At 40.9% G+C, this 15,418-nt stretch overlaps 1 protein-coding gene across 1 annotated transcript in view; it reads right to left on the bottom strand.

Moving 5' to 3' along the window:
- Erc2 (ELKS/RAB6-interacting/CAST family member 2) overlaps positions 1–15,418 on the bottom strand; it is an 877,816-nt gene that overhangs the window by 645,927 nt on the left and 216,471 nt on the right. The gene's annotated exons all lie outside the window — the stretch shown is intronic.

Genomic DNA, 15,418 nt, shown 5'->3' with positions numbered 1-15,418 from the left:
AAATACACATCAACCAGATTTTCATTCTGCATGTCCTTACTCATCATACCATTTTTAAATATTTAAGTTCTCACCTAGCAGTGATTTAAGCAAATGCAATATAGCTATACAAAGGTCTAAAACACAATGATTCCTTTCATGTAGCAATAATTCAACAGAAGCATCAGAAGAACTGCATAAAGGTAAGAAAAATGGAAGTGACTTCAGGAATAAAAGTAAAATCTGGGCCCTTTCGCATGTGCCTGTGATAGCTGCACTCAAGAGTGCAGGCAACAGAGGAAACTGCATCAAGATTGGCATATGAAAGAATGACAGAAAAATACTGGAAGTCCTGGGCTACATGCAACACTGTCTGATTAATGTCTGTCCAAACTGGGCTACATGTAAGAAGTACAGCATTCCTCACAAAAGGGACCATGATACACAAATGCGGGAGAGGTGAGTGTGTAAATGACCTATATAGGTTTACCAATCTCATGGCCCAGCAATCTTGAGCACACGCATCTCCTTGAGCTCATTCACTAGTCCACTCTCATTCCCAGGTATGCTTTCCCTTCTTAATAAATGGTTTCCATTCCTCTCAGTAACCAAGCGACCCTGAAACAGAAGGCCCTGGAAACTCCAGTAGACATTCTGGAACTCTATCTGTTCTCTATCATTTGGGGAGCCATCAGCAAGATGGTCTGATCTATGCTGTTTCTAATTTCTCAGTTCCTAATATACCTCACTTCCACTTTCCTGGGGCATCAGAAGCATCTTGTTTCCTTTCTGTCCTCTCTGCCTCAGCTTATTATGACTCACAGCATAGCTAGGGACCCAACGGTGGTCACTTTTCACTATCCCACAGTGATATTAGCTGAATCTATACTGGGATAAAACAATGGTCTTAATGTCAGTGGTCTGGACCTACCTGGGTGACATATGACACTGTCTCAAAAGGAAATAGCATTTCAATAGTTTCAGACTTATCTCAGGATACAGACAATGTAGATGATTGGTTAAAACAGCAGCTTAGGAATGGGTCCTCGCAGTAGTGGGGAGTCTCAGCAAAAGTCTCTCATTCTCTTGTAACTATGCTCTAGATAGGATGGGAAAGACAGTTCCAACCCATCCCAGCAGAAGGGCTCTATCTGCACCCCAGATCTCTGCCACCTCTCTTCACGGTCCCTGAACCACATGTTATGCTAAAACCTTGAGTATGAAAATAAGATTGGCACTGAGAACCCAAAGGAGAAGTGGCTGTAACACTATCCAAGCTAGTTGAGGAGAAATTTCAGTGGAAGGGTAATAGTTTAAACTAAAATGCTATGCAGGGCTGGCCCTCTTCACTGGCCATCAATAGAAATGCTTTGAAATGCTGTTTTACCTAGGTTTTTGTTTCTATTTCAGCAATAACATCAAGGCCAACAACAACTTGGGTAGGAAAGGGTTTTGTTCATCTTATATGTCCAGGTAATAACCCACCACTGAGTGAAGGACAGGAACTCAAGCAAGCCAAGCAAGCAGTGTTCCTCCAGGCTCCTGCTCTACCATGCCTTATGCCTGCAGCCAAAATCATTTATATGAGTTTCTCAGGTGGTGCTAGTTTTGAAGGATTGAAGGGCTCATGAAGAACAGCTGAGGCTTGCTACCACAAGAGGTCAGGAGAGGATGTTGGTGAAGGTTCAGACCAGGTGCAATGGATACCGCCAACATTTCGGAGATGCCAATACCATGGGAAGAAAAATGCTTCTAAAAGATGAGGCCATAGGCTTATTTGCTGGGCATTAATTTAACTGGGGATTGAAGTGGAAGGGTCCACCAACCCACTGTGGATGGTGCCACCCCTGGTAGTTGGTCCTGGGTGCCATAAGTAAACAGGCTAAGTAAGCAAGCCATGAAGAGATAGTAAGCAGCACTCCTCCATAGCCGCTGCATCGTTTCCTGCCTCCAGAATTCTGCCTTGAGTTCCTACCCTGACTTCCTTGGATAATGGACCAGAAGCTATAAGACAAAATGAGCCTTTCCTCCCTGCATCACTTGTGGTCATGGTGTTTTATCACAGAAGCAGGAATTCTATGTCATGTGCCTTACTTACAGAGCTTTGAGATCTGGATAAGGGGCTACACAAAGAAAATAACAAAAGGAGGGAGCTGGGTGCTATGGGCACAGGAGTAAGACTTCCTGCCACTCATCCCCTCCTGTGTCTACAGCACTCCCCTTAAGGAAACTCCTGGACTCCCAAGGATAATTTGTGTCACGCTCCCTTTTCAATAGTGGATCCTCAGTTATACAAGGAAAAACCAGGAAGCTCCCCCTAAGGACACCCAAAACATCACTGTACAACTCGTACACACCAGACACACCAAAACATGTCTCCTGTCTTGGTCTTCTCTGCTGCCTGGAACTTACAAGAACGCACTTTTCTGCTCCCACACCAGAATGAGCTCTTACCTTCCCACTTACCCCCAAGTACATGACTTTGTCCACATGCCAGCCCACTGTTTTGTTTTTTGTTTACTGTCCAAAGACTCTTGCTAAAACTCACTAGCCCAGATAACCACTGTCAACAAAGGAAACAGCTCTCATCTCATTGTAACAAAAGATATAGTTTATTCTGGAGCCAAATATATGTGAGCAGGGACAGAGAACACAGAGTCAGGCTTTTCCCAAATACCAAATTCCTGGAAAGCAGAAATTTCATGATGTTTTTATAGTAATAGAACAAAAGAAGTCATATGATAGCACACTTTTCAAATATATTAGTGGATGTATCAGGCAGACAGACTACAACAAAGCAGAGAACTGTGCTCCAGGCCTCTGATACTAACAGCATTCTTGGCCCTTGGGCTGGTTGGAAACTAGGAGGAATCTGTCTGTACATTCCAAAGATTTGCTTTATGGTCAAAAATCTTTTAGGTCACTACAGCGGAGCACAGTAAATGACTGTGATGTGGGGTAAAGATGCCCCGGGACAGTTTGGCACTGGACTTGTAACATTCCAGACTATCCACATCACTGAAGTTCTAATCAGCCCATGAGCCATTGTCATCACCTCCTTTCCAAAAATCCCCCTTCACAGAGAAACCCAGACCTCACACTCAGTTATTCAACTCTGCCTTCTCAATGGTGAACAACCACGATCTGAAGAAAGAGGGCAACCACACATGATCACTACTGTGGGACTAGAGGTCCTAATGAGACACACTGACAGAAACATGGAAGTTCCCTTAAACCTGTCTTCTCCAAGGATAAACAAATAAAATCTTTTTACTTGGGAATTGTGTCATGTGTGCTCACAAACCGTTTGAGTGTAACTGCTTATAGCAACCCTTGTCTACTCCCCCGGAGAAGGCCACTTTCCCCTTCTGGCTCCTGCCTTCACAGTCAGCCCCAGACTTAGCATGTACTAGCTTTGCCTCATAGCAGAAGTTGTTTAGTGTTTGCTTCGTTGTTGTTGCTGTAACCACACCTTCCCTGTTGGCCTGAGTTGCTGGAGTTCAGGGAGTAGTGTCTAGAGGCCCCTTCTACAGAGTGGACCAGGACAGCCAGTTGCTCAACTGATTACTACCATCACTGAGGCCCCTGAGTGTATCCAGCAGTGACACTAGACCAAGAGGGCCCAGCAGAGGGCATGGCAGAGTCCAGGACAGAGAGACACACCCATACAGAGAAGACTACACTCCATTTTTCCCTGGAATCCCATGAAATAGCTGAAACAAAAACCTGAGGCCCCTTAACATGTTTGTCTTTCTGTTGTTTTATGGCATGCTAAAATTACTAATTTTCTTATTTCTTGTTGAACTGCCTTTAAAATATGTATGTTCATATGTGTAAAAATGAGTGTTTGGGAGAAGGCCTGATATACATTCTTATGAACTGAAGTGCTCTCTTAACTTCTTAAAACCCATTAAAATGCTATCTTTGGGTCTATTAAATGTTTTATAAAACTTTAAAATGTCATTTGTTTATATAAAACAACATTTACTAAAGATGCAGCCCATTCCTGGCACTGGAGGTTTTACTTGGTGGCATAAGACTTCTACTTGGGGCAATATCTCCCCCATTATATAGTGAGTCCATTTAAATTCCTTTCATATATGTATACATGTTTGGAAGCTTCTACAGTAGTAGGTGTCCATATGGCTTTGGCTACAAGGAAACAACAGCATCTTCTAGACACAATGGGACTGATATACTTATGAACTTACAGAAACTGTGGCAGTATATACAAGGCCTTGTACAGATTTAAATCAGGTAATGTCTCAGCACTGAGAAGGTAAGTGGACCCATAACCTCCCTAACCTAGAAGCTATCTCCAATTGATATCTGCTGGCAAATAAATAATCCAAAGAAGTATCACTGGGTATATCAACCAACTCCAAGGCAGGCCCCATGCACAGGAGTGGTTAGCCATTAGCTGTCACAAAATGAACTCCATGAGGGTTTTGCTTGGTTGGTTGTTTTTTGTTTGGTTGGTTGGTTTGTTTTGTTTTATACTGTCTTGATTTGTTTGTTTGTTTGTTTGTCCGGTTGTCTTCTTTATTTTAGTTTGTCTGTTTCAATTTGAGGATTTGTTGTTGTTGTTTGTCCAGAGGCTTTTTGGTTTATTTATTTGTTTGCCAAGAGAAAAGGGTGGGGAGAGAGAGAAGAATGGATGGAGAGATGGATGATGGATGGATAATAGATAGGATGAAAGAAATTGGGTACATAGGGAAATGAGAAGGATCTCAAACTGGGGGAAGAACATAATCAAAATACATTGTGTGAAAAAAAATTAAAAGAAAAATTCAAATCATGTCTTTTAAAGTATAGATTATGAATTAAGGATTGCTGAAGCTATAAAAATGATCTGATCAAAAGTCTAACACAGTTGACAAGTGACACAAAGTCCTTTTTTGGTATTTATTTTTAAAAATCTATCTTTAGAAATGATTACATATGTGTCTGTTGTATACATATGCTTATTTAGAACTATTAACTGGTACCAAAATGGTTTCAGTAAATGGTTGTGTAAAAACAAACTTCTAGGTCAGTCCAGGTGACTTTCAGCCATATTATAACCAAGAACTTTAAAAACAAAGAATTAGGAGTGCAACCTTAGTTAAGAAAGTACTTGGTTAATGAATACTTTAACTGTAATTCTACAAGTACCCTGAAAAAAAGCCCCTATTGCTTGGGAAAATAAAATGGCTCTCAGGACATGAAGGCCCCTGGGCCTGTTTAATACTATCTTTATGAAAAAAACTGCCCTCATCTGAGGGATGGCTCTCTAGACTCTGCTATTCCTAGAATCCAAACATTGAACCCCCACTTAACCCCATGCTTACAGGTTTTTTTGAGCAGTTATTATGCTTTAAAAAAGAAGTGAAAAGAAAAAATTAAAAAAAACTTTATCAAAATAAGTAGTTACTTTCATAGTTCCAGGAAGTTACTTGCCATGTTGCCAAAGGAGGGATTCAATTAATAGTTCTACCCTACTATTACGCCTGTGAAACTACAATGACCAGCATGACAAGATAGCCCTAAAAGTGCAACAGTCATGTCTGTCACCAGGGCTTATGAGGCCATGGATCTTAGTGGAGAACCTACTATCACTACTTACTTAAACTAACATAATTGCCTATACACTCTAGATCCTTATCCTCGTGCTTTCACCCCTCATGAGAAACCTTCTCTCAGCAGAGAAGAGGGAACCACAACTGGCCAAAATGCAGAAAACAATGGGTCATGAGGTGGCCAACCCCAATGGTGACATCTACAACATAACTTCTATTGTGAAGGTTCAGACACCATCATGGAAGATGGGGTGGAAAGATTTTTAAAAGCCAGAGGACCAGGAATTATGCTGTGAGATCGTGTCTCTTAGAAGTGACAGGATACAAATGATACTTCAACAGTATGGCTGCTGCCTCCTCTCCAACCAATAGGCACAGTAGGCAGCAGAAGTGACTTGTCTCTCATTGGCACAGTAGTGGATCTGGACTGAATGATTCATCCTTCAGCTTCCCAAAAGATGCCTGGGAAGTCTCTGGGGTTAGAGGGGAGGTTTGCTGGTTTGTAAGTGTAGGAGAGTAGGAAACAGAGAAATTAACATCAAGATTAACATATGAAAGAAGCCAGTTGGCAGGAAACAACTAGAAGAGCTTTCCCACCTAGGCCTCATACAGCAAACAGAGCATGCCCCCCCCCCAAAAAAAAGTGCATAATAGACAAATGCATAGGGTAGATTCTATGTGAACAAGTCTGATGGCCTAGGCAGAGGCTTTGAGAACATGCATTCCCCTCAGTTCACAAGCCCACTGTCACCCTCAGGACTGCTTTCCCTTTCTTAGTAACCGCTTCTCTATTTCTATCTCTAACCAGGTGTCCTGGTCCAAAACTTTGCCCTGGGACACAAAAGCCTGGGAAACTTCAGCTAGTACCCTAGGTCTTGCTATGAAGATCTTCTACACCTACAAGCATCTAGCCTAGCTCTACATAATGAGTTCCTGGCCAGCCAGGACTACAAAGCAAAACCATGTATCTGAAGATCAAAACAGAAAAGAAAAAATAAAACAAAAACAAGAGAAGAAAACATCTGGAATATGAGAAACATGATTACTATTGGTTGCTGTTCTCCCTGCTACAAAACCACAATCTATTGGGTAGGTATATCTTTATGTAAATATCTATTTCAATTCAATATCTCACATTCCCCTAAGATTATAAAGGAATATCTGGTTTATTTGAAAATAGGAAAAACACAGAATAGTTGAGGGTAAAAGAGCAATCACATGCCTCTAGCCACACATACTGTTAATAGGGTTTTTTTTTTTTTTTTTTTTTTTCAGTTTCTCACCTATGGAGTCATTTTACTGACTATTGAGAGATTTCTGCAATTACAGATAACCTAAATTAGCATGATGTTTTGCTTTTTCCATTTAGAAAAAAATGAAACAGTTTCAATATACTGAGGTACTGCCCATTAGGCGTTGTTTAAATAGGCATGTAATGGCATTACAAAACTACATCTTACATAAGTTTAAGCATATTACTAGCATTTAGAAACATGAACATAAAATTGAGAGAAGATAAGTTTTTTCAACAACAACCAAAAAAAGAAACTTAAAAAATAATTTTTAGGTCTAGCAAGATGGCTCAATGAGTCCACCAACCTGAGTTTGATCCCCAGGATCCACACTGTAGATGGAGGGAACTGACTCCAGCAAGTTATCCTCTAACCTCTAAGCTTGCTATGGCAAACACACACACATACATACATACACACACACACACACACACACACACACACACACACACACAGAGAGAGAGAGAGAGAGAGAGAGAGAGAGAGAGAGAGAGAGAGAGAGAGACCTAAATTTAAAATTATTTTATAGTGTTACATTACTTGGGAGAGTCCTTGGTGCTATGCATGTTAATTTGAAAGAAGAAAAAAATATGTTGGCACTAGAGTTTGTAGGCCATACTTAAAGAATTGTGTACATTAGGAATCTAGAAAACTCCATTCCCCGATCACTGTAAGTTGCTTCAAGAGTAAATGCAGATCAAGAAGGAAAGGGCTCAAATGCATAATTATGTTTTACTATTTCATAGATGGCATTTTTATTATGTGTAAACTGCTTCCATTTTGCAACATGCAAACTAGTTGGCAACACAGCAAAGTCAATTGTGGTCATTTGATCCCCAAATGCATGAAGAGTTTATCAGATCCAGACAATGTGGGCATAAACTGATGCGTCTTCAAGAAGATTTTCCAATCACCCTTTTTGGAGACATAAGCTGGGAAAGGGTAGAATTTCCATGACTCATCCTATCAAATCATAAAGATGTCATGGGGATTGCCACAAATGGACTATTAATTGTTGCCAGAAATACTAAGTTCATTTTTTTCCCGGAGTAAAAAGATGGCAATTCCAAATCTCATGGAGAGATTCTGGACAAATATTTAAAAATAAGCTTTTGCCCCTCAGTTTAAACACATTTAATTCTACATTGTCTTAGCTTTGCCTTCAGTTAGGTTCTGCTTTAGTCAACAGGTTGGGAATTTTAAGACACCTGCTTTGTTTTAGCTCTACTTGTCTCACACTGAAGTTTTAAAGCCCTGCTTTGCTGTATCTCATCATTTTGCAGATGTGACAGCAAACAGAGCCCTAAGATGTTATAAATCCCCCATGTGTTGGGAGCAGTTGCAGACCAACAGAGAAGAGGGGTATCTGTGCTGTTCTTCACGTTTACAGACTTTCCTTGTCCTTGAGCTGCATCCAGGAGTTCACAGCTTTGGACGTTACCTTGGCGGTGAAGAACAATTGACTTACTCCTTAGAAACCAAGCAAAGGGAAGATGTTAAGCTCACCCATAGAAGGTGGCAGGAGTATGGCACAGCACGCATCAAGGGCCCACATGTATTCCATGAAGCAGAGCTGGGAGGTTGAGAAGCATACCTGAGACCTCTCTGTGAAAACTGACATTACCATCAGGCCAGAGGGTAAGCACAGACTCCACAGTCTGGGGAACTGTGGGGTGGCTGGAGCCTCAGTGTCACTCCCCATTTTTCACCCAGGCTCAGACGAAGTACGTATCTAGAGTTGTAGCTGAGGCCCAGAGACTACTTTTGCCCTGCACCTACTTTCCATGGTGCAGCCAAGTAGTCAACTCTAACCACCTGGCTCCTCTGCTGAAAGCCTTGAAGGCTCAAAAGAAATGGCTTAATCTAGGATTCACAAAGGAGTATCCTGCCTAACCTCCTTTCAACATCATTCCTTCTCTGCCCACCCCCCTTCTCTCACACATTAGCTTTCAAATTCTTTTACTTTTAGCTCCTAGAGAGTGTCCTTCATGTCCTTCAGGGCCTGCAGCAATCTTCCTCTTTACCCTTCTAAACTCCAATCCCTGTGCAGGTATCTACATGCTTTCTTTGGCCTCTGCCCCAAGATTATAGCCTCCTGGTTCATGCTTATGTCCATATTCTGGATGTTTCCTTTGAGGTGCCCCACTCATTTAGACTCTTAAGTTTCACAAGGATGTGGGTCCATTGCCATTTCCAGAGCCTAGCACAGTGTGCACACTACGTATAGCCATTTTTCAGCAAACACGCTAAGTCATTGGATAAATCAACTGGCTTTGCTCCAGTGGGGCTCAGAAGACTCAGTGTTGGGTGTTGCCATGGAGTGCTTTAACAGGGACTGAGAACAAGGGTATGTGTCTGGGGATCCAGGTCTATCTTGACTCCTGACTTGTGCTTCAGTAAATGTTGTTAGTAGGCTCAAGTCTTGCTCATTTCTAGATTATAGAACTATCAACTCCAGGCTTTAGAGAATTCTCAACCAACTTTTCCATGAAAAATGCAACTGGAATTTTCAAGAAGTCATGGTATACAGTCCCTGCAGGCAGAGGACTGTTGCTCTATAGATTTATGGTAGGGGCACACATTCATGCATTTCTCTTCTTGCCTCACACCTAACACTCTATTATAGTATAAAATAAACACTGTAGGCCCAGACCTTAAGGGTACTTTTTCAACCAACAGGTATTTTTTTTTTTTTGCAATGTCATCAGTGGGGCACATAAAAAACATTGTTGTAAATTAAACTGCAACTAAAATTCCTCATCTTTTTAGTTCTCTAAAGCAACTAACAATATTTCTCTTGTATGCAAGAATAGACTACCTGGGGCTGATAAGTCAGATCTGTAAGAAGAGAGGGGATTTTACCTAATTATTACAAGATGCTCTTGGTGGTGTCTCCTTTAATATAAATTACTATCCGCAGGAAAAACAAATTTCAGCCTGACTGAAGAGAAAAGAGCACGCCAGGAATGGCACGTCTTAAGATTTATAACTCTAAATCTGTCTAAACTTAGACAATGCATGTAGAATAGGGATAAACTGTCTTTTATACAACATAGTGATTGCCTGACCTGCAGTGTGTTCTCAAGAGACTCTTCAGAAATGTGCCTTGTACTAAAACCCCGCCATCTATTCTCTAACATAAGTGAGGAATGCTCTAAGAAACACTGTAGGTGCGGCCTTTTACTCTGTACTTAAAGTACACTATCGGGCATTCCTCAGGAAATTCCATGAAGACTCAAGATTGAATTAAGCTAAATAAACTGTCAAAGCCCAAAATCTCCATTAAATGCAGAAATCTTGGATAAATCTCTGTGCCTTCTCAATAGATGTTATTTTGTTTATGTCTCATCTTTCAGATCTGTGTGTTTTAAAAACTGGAGCATAATATAATATGGCTTCCAGTCATGCTTGATATTCAGTTAATAGAGGGCACTTTGTTCTCAAATTTGAGCATCTACAATATGATAAGAACATTACCTGCTTTAGTCTCTATGGCAACCATACACATTAAACATATTAGATGTACCCAGCACTGCTCTACAGAACTTGAAGCCCAGAAACTACACAATCCCACTCACTTTCAGCATGGTGTCGATACCACTCAAGAGACTGGGGAGGGTGGTAAACTAGCCACAGATATATCAGTAGTCAAATAGTAAATCACAGCCACCAACATCGAATGCCTATGTGTCTAATATCTTTTCTTAAAGAGAATTTCAATTCACTTGTTCTTCTTTAGTGAGACAATCACGAGAAAAGATTGAGATGATTGGACTCACTGCTTGGACTTGATAGAGATGCTTATCTGTTTAAGTGGACATCTGGGGAATATGGGAAAGGCGCTATACAATAGCAGAGAAAATTCCTTTAGGTCCGCAGATTTATAGACCAGGAGACATGAAAGTAAACCAAATGACCAGGCACAAAAAGATGCTACTACCCATCCTGAGACATGCTCTAACTGAAAACCAGGACACCGTGCACATGACTGAGACGAATGAGCTTCCTCTTCACAAAAGGGTGGTAGGCTAAGACCCATCAGGTAAGGAAGGGTCCAATGAGACACAGAGCAGCGAGTGATGTGCTCCATCCAGATAGACCACATAGCCTTTGGAATTAGAGAATGAAGAGGGTTACACCCCCAGTGAGCTTCATGTTCAAATTACAGCTTTATTCCTGGTAGTCACGGGTGATTCTTTTCATCTTGGGGGCGGGGAGTAGTTTAGCAACTGTGAAATAAAGATAACACTGCACACACATGGCTGCTATAAAGATTAAAATGAAAATCCTGAAAAGCTCCTGGTGCAGGAAAAGGAAAGAACATAAAGAACTGGATATGTATAATGACTTTTTAACTATTATTATAAGTGGACTAATATGAAAAAAAGTAGAGTCCTCTGCTGGAACAGTGAATGAATCATGGTGTAGCCTCCACCCAAAATACTAACAACCTTTTCCTTCTGTTCACACTGCTACTCACTATGTATCCCAGGTTCACCTTGGACTCACAATCCTCCTCCCATAGGATCAGCAGGCCAATAATATCTTAAACTATATTATGGGACTTCTTGCAAATAAGATCAGGAAGGTATTCAAGGACTTTTTAATCATGACCATCTCCACATATTATAAAATCCAGTAGAATCCCCAGGTTTTGTTTCATCATGCCATTCACATTTCACAACATACTATCTCAACATACTAATTGCATGAAACACTCAATAAACAGCAAGTTCCGTAGACAAATTGTTTTGGAAACAGCACCTGTAATACGGTCACTACGTCAGATGCCGGTGACAGATGCCTGTTGTCAGCTGATAGAATTAAGAATCATCTACAAGTCCAACCATAAGATACATCTGTGAGGGCATTTTCAGAGGAGAGAAAAACCACCCTGAATGTGGGTAGCACTGATCCACATGTTAGGGTCTCACGGTGCATAAAATAGGGGAAGCACAGGAATGTACTGGCAGAGAGTCCTAGTGGGGCCCAGCATGGATCATAGAGGAGACCAGGGGCTTTCAACCAAACCAATGATTTTGCAACAAACACTTGCAAGTAGAGATGTATGGACCAAGAGGTATGTAGCATGACTGGTTTGGATCACACTGAAGCTTTCATGACAAGGTTTTTCATTTTTTTCCTTTTTTATTTTTTCATTTTATTTTCTTCCCTTTTTTTCTCTTTAATTTTGTTTTATTTGGGTCAGGGGTGTGCAGGGCAGAGGGCATATTTGAAGGGATATAGAATGAATGGGATCTAGATACATGATGTGAAAGACACTTAATAAACATTTTAAAAGAGGAAGGGGGCCACACTAAGCACTGGCTTTCATCTCATCTGCTTCCTGACAGTACACACAATGTGACAAGCTGCTTCAAGGTCCTAGCTATGCATTCCTTACCACGGTGGTCTGCACCCTCAATATATGAGCCAAAACTAATGCTAATCTAATATGTATGTATATGTATATATATACACACATATATAATAATATTTTAATATATAACATAAGTGAAACAACCTGTTCAAAGTCACATGCAAACTCCTGAGGCTAGAAAGATGTCTCAGCTGGTAAAGTGACTTCCTTGAATGCATGAGGATCTGCTTTTGGATCCTTTGAACCCAGGTACCCAGGTTTAAAAGTCAAGTACAGTAGCTTACAGCCATCACTGCTAAGGTAGAAAGTGGAGGACCCTTGAGTCTCAGTAGCCAGATAGCCCAACCCAATCCACAAGCCTCAAAGCAATGAGAAACCTTGTTTAAAAAAAAAAAAAAAAAAAAGATCAAGATGGATGGCTCCCAAAAAATGACACCAGAATTTGATCTCTTTAGTCTCCACACATGGCACATGGATGCCCACCTGTACCTACACACAAATGTACATACACATATGAACATATGCATATACACACCAAAACAGAAAATACAGGGAAGCTGAGAAAAGGCCTGCTTCAATGTCCCAGAAGCCACAGAGAAGCAGGAATGGTGGTATGCACCTATAATCCAATGCTCGGGAGGCAAAGCAGGAGGACCTCTGGGCCTTGCTGGCCAACCAGTCCAGCTGAATTGGTGAGCTCCCTGTTCAGTAAGTGAGATAAAGGTATCACCCAACATGCTCTTCACATGTGCACATACCTGAATGTGCACATGTCCACAGAAACACACATGTACATACAGATATCTTTTAGCTAAGAAACTTTAAAATCCTTAATTTACTTGGATAATCTGGCAGCTGCTACTGAGATTTTCTGCTTTTTGTCAGGCTAATGAGACACACACTGAGCATTAGCTAGCTTCGGGAACACAGAAGCCACCCACAGTCAAACATTACTCTGGCAGCTTTGGTTTTAGAAATCAAGGGGCATGCTTTAGCTGTTAAGAAACCAGAGACTCCAAGCAGAAGAAGGCAATAAAAACATACATAACTGAGACAGGAAACAGAAGACAATAAAGAAAATTGATGATCCCCAAAGATGAGTTTTGTTTTACATGAAAAATTGAATTTTGTGAACCTCTAAAACAAATAACAACAATAAAATAAATCATAGGATGTTACTCCAGAACCTAAAAAATGATATGCTCGATAAGATTCTTGTTTATTGAGAAGTTTATTTGTACAGCACACCTCACAGAGTAGTATTAACAGATGTTTAAGGAGTCCTGCAAAAGAATTTTGCCACCGTCTATAAGGAGAAAAAAAGAAAGAAAAAAAAAACTTGGAGCTAAAGTTGCACAACACCACACTCAATTAATCCTAACACATGTTTTCTACCTCCATTTAAATATTCTGTGATATTTATACAAAATCTCAGCATCTTTAGTTAAAATTTTGAAGAAATCTACAATGATAGGCCATGTAAAGTCAAGAAGTCACTGGTGTAAGGAGATGTCATTTTGATGTCATTTACTGATGATATATTAAAATGTTTTTAGTTATCAAAGACAATCATGCCAATAACCATTCTCAAACTCATGATGTTAAAAATGATAGAAAATGCTGATCCCACACTCTGGTAACGGCAGGAAGTACAACAGACACCTTGGTAGGAAGGACAAAGTAGATTACATCCTTTGTTTTCACGTTTGGAAGAAGTGTCCACAATGCATAGTTTGGACCCCAATTCCAAAGTTCTCTTATGTCTAACCATACTACATTCCTTAGTTTCCCATTCAAATAATTTCTGCCTTTCTTTGACCTCCTGCAGACAATGCCATCCTACACGGAATACTCTGGATACAAACGTACATGCATGTGCTCCACAACTGCCTCCCGCACCCTTACTAACCACTGGCCAATTGTTACTCCTTCCTCGGTTCTCAACACTGACTTAAGGAAGCCTTGCAGGATCACACAAAATAACACTAGCTGCCACTTCACATGTATAAACAAGTACTAGGCTACTTCTGGAATAAAGATAGGCTTATTCTGGCTAAGTTCAAGAAGGGCAAGTCTCTGGAGACAATGGCATAGCAGAGCAAAAGCTCTGGTCAGGTGGCTTACATCACATCCCAAGCCAGGATGCAAAAAAGAGAGACTCTGATCCTCAGGGTAAAAGAGAGGATGGAAAAAACATATATCCCTTTGGGAGATGCACCCTCAATGACCTATGAACATCCCATTGGGGCTCATCTTAGAGATGTAGATCACTTCCAAATCCTGGCACCTTGGCAGCTGAACTTTACACATGGACCTTTGCAGAACACCATTCTTCTCATGATAGTGACAGCATAACAGCCCTCAGAGGGCTTTCTGAACCATTACCATATTTCAACTACTTCTCCAGTCTGGGCATCCCCCCCTGGAATGCAAGGTCAGGAAAGTGAGCATGTTTAACTTATCTGCAATAATCCTCTTCATCTTACTATAGTAAATGCTTTTAAAAACATAAATAGATGAATGGATGGGATGAGTAAATGAATATGGATGCTATAGCTACACACACACACACACACAAATATATATATTACATCTATATTATTTCTGGTTCCCACAGTCACAGAGAAGATCCTGGCCTTGAAATGTCATATGGGAGAAAGGATAGGTTTGGACAAGGACCCCCATGGTGCATAAAGCTTGAGGCAACACCTAGATCTTTTCTACATCCTGAGAACTACCAGTTCTCAGAAGAACTTGGCTTGTGCTTGAAACTATCGTACTCATTTGTACTCATCATCACCCTCAAGCTAACTTCCCCGCAAGGCGCTTTGTGCCTTGCCAGGAATACAGAGATATAATGCCACCACAGTCTGAGCTCAGATGGAGGAATTTAACCAGTTCCCTCCCAGATAGAAGGCAGCCAACCAGGCCTGCTGACAAATTGGACTCTGTGGAATTTGGACTGTCGTCACCTCTTCCTTCTTCACTTTTCAACGGAAGCTTAGTGCCTAAAATGAACATTTTGAAAACCAGAAATAGAGCATCCAACTAGGTCAAAATGAATGGTCCCATTTGAGAAGATTCTTTCGGTGGGAGGGCAAGGCTTGGTGGCATTGTGGTAAAACCTCAATCAACCACTGTCCCCATTTCACACTATACCAATTGAATTAGGCCTCTAAGGTGGAAAAATATTTTCCCTCAAACCAAGA

Source organism: Phodopus roborovskii, unplaced genomic scaffold (assembly GCF_943737965.1).
Source record: "Phodopus roborovskii unplaced genomic scaffold, PHOROB, whole genome shotgun sequence".
Taxonomy (NCBI): Eukaryota; Metazoa; Chordata; class Mammalia; order Rodentia; family Cricetidae; genus Phodopus; species Phodopus roborovskii.
The sequence above is the reverse complement of the archived record's forward strand: the minus strand, read 5'-3'. Positions and strand labels throughout refer to the sequence as shown.